The sequence below is a fragment of the Bactrocera oleae genome, chromosome 3 (assembly GCF_042242935.1).
Source record: "Bactrocera oleae isolate idBacOlea1 chromosome 3, idBacOlea1, whole genome shotgun sequence".
Taxonomy (NCBI): Eukaryota; Metazoa; Arthropoda; class Insecta; order Diptera; family Tephritidae; genus Bactrocera; species Bactrocera oleae.
The window spans coordinates 67,825,813-67,833,009 of NC_091537.1; the positions used below are offsets into that span (position 1 = coordinate 67,825,813).

The 7,197-nt window shown below is 34.8% G+C and overlaps 1 protein-coding gene across 1 annotated transcript in view; it reads left to right on the forward strand.

Moving 5' to 3' along the window:
* LOC106619160 (uncharacterized) overlaps nt 1-4,901 on the forward strand; it is a 64,287-nt gene extending 59,386 nt beyond the window's left edge. The window contains exon 11 of the mRNA XM_070106777.1: nt 4,723-4,901. The gene's annotated coding sequence lies outside the window, so the exon portion shown is untranslated. The remainder of the gene's footprint in view (nt 1-4,722) is intronic.
* The last annotated feature ends 2,296 nt before the right edge of the window (nt 4,902-7,197 follow it).

Sequence of the window (7,197 nt, forward strand, 5' to 3'; positions counted from 1 at the left end):
TTTAATTTTTGAAGGCTTTATATAAATTATTACTTTCCTTTGTGAAGGAAATAAAAAAAATGAAGGAAATAAAAAAAACACACACGGGTGTCTTTTCGGTCAGTGTGACCGCACTTTATTATTACCCAAATAAACTGCTCAATAATTACAATTTTCCATAGTCTTATATTCTATTTTACATTTCATGACTTAGTTAGTCTACTAGTGACTAAAAGTAGTATTGTCAGCATTTGTAAAGTTGTAGCGGAAATTATATTTCTCGGAAAAAATCGAAAGCTAATTTATTTGCAAAGTCTTTTAGTAAACGTTTGCTTAACTTGACAATTGCTGACTTACATTTTGTATTTAGTTTGAAAATTGAAAATTGATAAACAAAAACGACTGTGCATTGCTGCCATACGTCGAAAGAAAAGAAAGAAAATGGATGACATTTTATACTGGGTCAACCTAATCAGTTTGAGGGAAATGGAAGACATTTTATACTGAGTCAACCTAATCAGTTGTGAATAAATAATTGACATTTTATACTGAGTCAACTTAATCAGTAGGAGTGATGGGGCATATTAAGAAACCGAGCATTTTATACTGAGCCAGCCTAATCAGTATTGTGAGGGCGTTGAGTGGAATAAGGGATGCAGGCAGATATGATCTCGGTGGTAGCCGAGGATAAATTGACTGCGGGAAGGTAGAACGAGTCTTTGATTCGGATAAGTTCTGAATCATGTGAGAGACGTCCGTAATAATCTGCATCGAAAAGCTGTTGGGCGGCTGATGAAAGAACGGCTTGACGACCATTTTGGTCAGCAGAGACTGTGAAATCGCCGATGCGCAAGGTGGAAGTTGGGACGAAATCAGGGGAAAAGACGATCCGAGTTTTGTCGTCGAGGGCGCGAATCTGTTTAGCTATCTCGATCTGACGAGCGAGAGTGGCGAGGACAAATTTGCGATCGAGGGCGCCGGTGAGTTGAAAGAGAAACTTGTACATGATGAGATTGGAAGAAGGAAGCAATTCAAATTTAAGCGTTGTCAGCCGCGCTGCCAGGAGTGATGGCGGGATGTGAGACGCGGAGAGCCCCACGAAGTAACACTGTGGCCAAGATGTTGCCATATTTGAATTTTGTGTTGGCACTTGTGTTTAGCCAACAGTTGAAACTCAATCTTGGAGTATCACCATAAGGGATTGAGGATTTGATGACGCGGTTCACGGATTCAAATGGACAGGGTACAACGAATGGTGCAAAAGCTACGGCTCCGCCTGCGGTGAGCCTGGCGGCGCCAGGGTAGCTGAGGATGGTGGTTTGGGTTGGTATGACGTCATTTGGCGTCCAGGCGACATCTATAGTGATTGGGACTTCCACGCAGTGCTGGTCAGGGAGAACTACGCATTCGAGTTGTGAGAATTGGCATACTCTGCCGAACTTGGTGAATTCGAGAATGTTGTGGTAGACAGCGACGAAATGCGTGTGGAAATGGTGTTCTCCCATATGATTATGCAAGGCGAACTGGAATGGTATGTTCAGACCAGGTTGAGACTCTCCACCATTGAGCGCACTGGAGGCGAGCGGCGAAGACTCCGGTACATTATGTAACTGAGAAGAAGCCACATGATTGTTAGAAGTTGCAGACATACTGAGCGTCTGAGGAAGGTGAACGGGATGTGAATCAAATTGAAGAGAGCCATGGACATTGAAGTGAGGAAGCAATTCAAAATGGTAGGAAAGAGCTAGCCCAGGTGGCGAAGCGGGCAGAGCGATAGCGAAGGTATTGCAGCCTTTGGGAACGATTTAAGATGGCAAAAATTGGTCTTGTTAAGCTTGCAGCCCAGTGAGGTATCAGATTTTCTGGAGCCTCCCCGAGCTGGAGCACGACTTTGACTTCCCTAGGGGCATGCCTACAAATGAAGTCGAAGCAGGCGCTCTGATAGGAGACTTGCTCAACGGGCAAAACTTCCCACATGTCGTCACCCAATGAGTGGTCAACTGAGAATTCAGCTACGTACGAGGCTATTTTGTCATAGAGAGAGCCGTCATCTCCAGCGAGCATAAGTTTGGTGAGAAGCGGTTTAGGGCACCGGACTGCTCCCATTGATCCCACATAGTAACCGCAAAAGGTGGCGTAACGGCCTGTCTCAGTTTTAAACATGAGGTTTGGGAAAAGTTCGGCATTGGAGGCCCATGGTATTAATGTTTGCATTAACTCTTCCCCTCTTAAGTCGATTGTCCTCAATCGATTTTATAGTTAATTTAATTGGGGTGTTGAAATTTGTAGAAATGGTCCGTTTTTCTCACTTGGGACATTATTTCTATTTATTTGTGACTTTGATACTGTGTACCATTTCCTCTTATGTTTATAAATCAGAACAAATGCTATGATGAAAAGAATTATAATTACCACATCTGTACTTAAACTAATTAATGTGTATTTCTACTATTACCGACTAATATTTTTATGTTATTCTCATGCTGTAGTTGTTTTAGGTATAAATTTTCAAGTTTCATATTTAGTTTTGTATTATTGCTTTCGTTTATTTTCGTAATTAAGTTAGGTAAAACAAGTGTGTCATATATCTTTAGGTTGATATTGGTATAAGTTTTATTTAATGCATTTATCTTGCAGTTCTCAAATTTGATCAAAAATGTTCCTTTTTGTTTTATTTTTACTTTACTACAGTCATGAGTTATTACATCTTTGAAGTTTTTAAATACAATTATTCTTTGAACAACTTTTTTTACATCAGTGTTTTCTAATTTTTCAAGTTCGCATTGTGCTTCCTTAAAATCTATGATGTTTGAAATACAGTTATTATCTATAGCAATTACATTTTTTTCTAGGTTATCTTTGACCTTAATATTGTAGATGTTATTGTTGCTATCGGTAAGTATTTCTGTTTGATCTAACACTTTAGATTTGTTTTGAATATTTGGCAGGGGTTCAAATATTATTCTAGACAGTACATTAGGAAAAATTGGGGTATGAGTAGTGTTAGTATTATGTTATTATTTTGGAAAAGTACTGCAATTTTTATTTTACTATAGCTGTCAAAGTCTATAATCAGGTTTAGTTCCTTTTGTGTCAAAATGTCAGTAGGGATAACTCCTAACTTGCAAGAAAATATAATTTGTCCGATGTCCATGATATGATTGTTTAAAAGCAATATATCATTGTTAATTTTGTATGTGGGTTGGACAAATTGAACTTCATCTTCGAGTGTTTTAATCTTATTATCTGTTTCGGCTCTAAATTTGTTAATGTAATTGCTGACAAGAATTTGTTGTCTATTTATGTGTGTCGTGATATTATAAATTTGTTCGGTCATAAAATTGTTTATAAAAGTTAAATTATTATTTGTGCTATTAATAGTTTGCACATTGTTATGTATTTGAGATATTGTTTCTCTTATTTCCTGTTCGTCATCGCTGTCCATGGAACCTGCTATAATTTTGAAGCCTTTTCCTAGGACATTGAAAAGTCCTCGTTTAGATTTAGAATTGATATGTAGGTTATTTATACGTGTATTGAGTAAAAGGAAGTTTTTATTTATCATATCAAGTAGTTGTTTGTCTTCAAAAGTGGTAGCGTTTAATGTTTCTATATTTTTAAAAATTAATAATATAGTTTCTTCGTATGAGGTCAGGTTTATGAAGTGTAATATTTCGTCGTAGTAACTAATTGTCTTCTGTTCTCTCGTTTTTATGGGTTACTAGTTTTTTAATTGTTTCCTCTCTGTCTTTTGCTAGTAGTTCGGGATTCGAGCTTACCCATCTGCCAAAAAATGCTTCTATGGGATTTTTTCAGTAACTGTATGAATAGATAGGTTGTATTCGTTTACTGATCTGTCTAGGAGGTGGCTGTGTCTGATAATTATATTGTCTGTTTGGTATGTATCTTTGTTGAGGATTAGATGAGAATTTCTCGCGAGGCCCTTGGGGACTGTAAGCGAGTTGAGGATAAAATATCGGTGGACGAGGAGGCAGTGGTGGGCTACGTAGAGGTTGTTGTAACTTAGAGTAGTTGCGTTGAAGTTGATTTTGGAAATTTCCTCCGAAATTATTGTTATGAGCATAGTTTGTTCTATAAGTTTGATTTTCAAGTTTCAAACATAAGTGTAGGGCTTGCAGGAGATCTACTGGTTATCTCATTCCTAAGAGTTTTGGCAGATCACCATTTATACCGCGGATAAAGGTATCTAATGCATTGTCCCTATATGTCTGAGTTACTAAGCTTACAGACTCATTTGATACATTTAAGCTTCCTAATTTGTTCAATATTAATGATAATTGTCTATAAACTTTTTGGTAAAAATCTTGTACTGAGAACCTGCCCTGTATTAATGAAGTCATTTGGTACTCCAGAGTCGCTAGGTCTCTCTTATCAGCGTAAGGTAGTGACAAACATTTTGAGATGGCTGTCCAATCAAGTGGAGTGTTATAGGATTCCAAAGCAATATCTGCTTCTCCTAGTTCGTCTAAGCTAATGTGTGCATTAGGTGGTGTATGGTTTAAAGTAGCGGGTCTTATTAGGTTATCAGGATTCGACATTTTTAAGCACTATTTGTTTTTATTTTTTTACAATTTAATATAGAATATTTTCCTCCTTTTTTTCCTAGTTTCTGAAGCTTAATATATATTTTTCATAAATTTATAACAATTTTTATTGAATAGTAGTTTTAAATATATTATTATTTATTATTTCAACATAAATGAAAATAATTTTTATTTATAGTCTACCTCGGTTTACTTATGGATTCCCCCGTTGGATAGTTGGCCAGCACGTGATGCTTACTTTTTTTTTTCTTCTAATGAGAAACACCAAAAAATAAAACAATTCCATTTAAGGTTCGATCAATAACTGCCGCTTATTCTTTATTTTCCACTTTCTTATATACTATTATTTTGTTGATAAAGATAAATGTTTGTACAATAATTCTTAAGAAATTTGTCTAGTGCGTTTACAAAAAGTGTAACAATTCGCTAATGTTGCATTTTCGTTAGCGGAAATGCACTTGAAAATAAAGTTATTAAAGTTCTTTGGAATTAATGCACTTGGGCAAATAAGTAATAAAATTATTTGGAATTAACGATACATTTTTGTTGACAGTTGCATTTTCGTTAGCGGAAATGCACTTGGACAACAGTTCTTTGTAAAGTACAATTTATAAATATATTTTATAATTCTTTGCGAAAATACAATTAACAAAGTTATAAATATACATATTAAAACTCTTAGGAATTAGTATACTTTGCAAAAAACAATTGATAATATTCTTAATGAGTTAAAATAGCGTGTGTATGTGTGTATGGTCAAAGTAACGTTAAGGGAATAGTAGAAGACACTATAAGTGGAAGACACTATAACACCCCCACCGTTAGTTTGAGGCTCCGACGAAATTATATTATTTTTGCCGGGTTGTTTATAGTGGTTTCGTTTTTTAATTGTACGTTCGGAATATATGTTTTTGTATTCCTGAAGAAGTATATTAAAATAATTAAGATACATATTGATATAATAATTGAGATATCTATGCTAAAACAAAGTATTTTCGAGTTCTTATCTGTATATAGTACTTGTTTCAATGTTCTTTCGTATTCTACTTGTTTTAGATACAAAGATTCAATTTTTATGTCTGCAAGCGTTGTATTACTGTTGTCATTGATTTTCGTTATGAGATTAGGTAGGATAAATGTGTCTTGTATTTTAAGTTTAACATTTGTAAAAGTTTTGTTTAACGTGTTTATCTCACAATTTTCAAATTTTATCAAGTAATTTCCCGAAATTTTTAGTTTAGCCTTACTGCAATTGTGCGATATGTTACTATTGAATTGTTTGAGAACTAATATGCCTGGAATTATTTCCACTATTTTCTGTCTATTAAATATTTGCATTTTCCAGTCGGCTTCTTCAAAATTTAATATATTATTCAAGCAATTACGTTGATTTTTATTAGGTTCCTTTTCAAATTTTCCTTAATGTACGTTCTATAAATGCTGTTTGCTAAATCTATGAGGACATCAGAATGATTAAATTGTATGGATTTATTATTCTTGTCAGGTATTGGTACGAATGTCACCATGGATAGTGAGTCTTGTGAAAATTGTGGTATAAGGAGGATAATGATGATGTTACCGTCATGAAGTGCTATGGATACCTTAATGTTGGTATAACTGTCAAAGTCTGAGATTAGGTTAAGTTCGGTTTGAGTAAGAATATCTGTGGGGATAATTCCCAGTTTCCCGGAGAAAATAATTTGTCCGATGTCATCTACATGTTGGCGTAGGAGTGAGATGTCGTTATTAATCTGATATATGTGTTCTATAAATGTTATCTCGTCTTCTATGGTTGCAATTTGATTTCCTATAATATTTTTGAATTTAGTTAAATAATCTCCAATTGTCTTTTGTTGGTAGTTTATGTGACTGGTAATATTTTGGATTTGGGAGTTCATGATATTATTAATATAAGTTAAATTGTCCATCCTGTATGTTAAGTTTTCGTCGTTTGTGTGTAGTAATTTAAGAGTTTTACTTATTTGTTCTTCGTCGTCGCTGTCCATTGTACCTGCAATCATTTTCAGGCCTTTACCCATAATGTTTAGTAAAGCCCGTTTTCTTCAAAAATGTGGGTTAAGGTTTTCTATCTTTGCTCTTAATAGCATAAAGTTTTTGTTTACTGTATCCGTTAATCTTTTTGATTCCGTACTTGATGTCTTAAGGATGCCCATGTTGGTCTTGATTATTTCCAAAGTACGTTCGTATTCTGTTGTGTTTACTATGTGTAGTATTTTGATGTAGTGTTCAATGATTTTGGTCTCCCCTGTTTTGATCGGTATATAGCCGTTATTGTATGATAGGTCCTGTACGTCAATGGTTTGGGCCCTGACGGTTGGAACAATTTTTATCATTATCATAATCCATTTAATCATCTAAAAAAAAAAAATATTCATTTACTTGTTGCCCTGATTATGGGATTATTCTTCTATTGGTATTTCTTAGTAGGTCTAACGTGAGTTTTGTAATATTTATGTCCAGTTCCTATCGTCTGTATGTGGTCATCGTCTATTTTTTCCGCATTAATTTTTCTATATTTCCTGTGGTTTTTCCCACCCCTTATCTCCTTAACATAATTTAGTCCTCCTTCCAATTCAAATTCCTTCCTGTTCTCGTTTAGCTTCTGAATATATTTTTTTCTTTTTTACGTTAA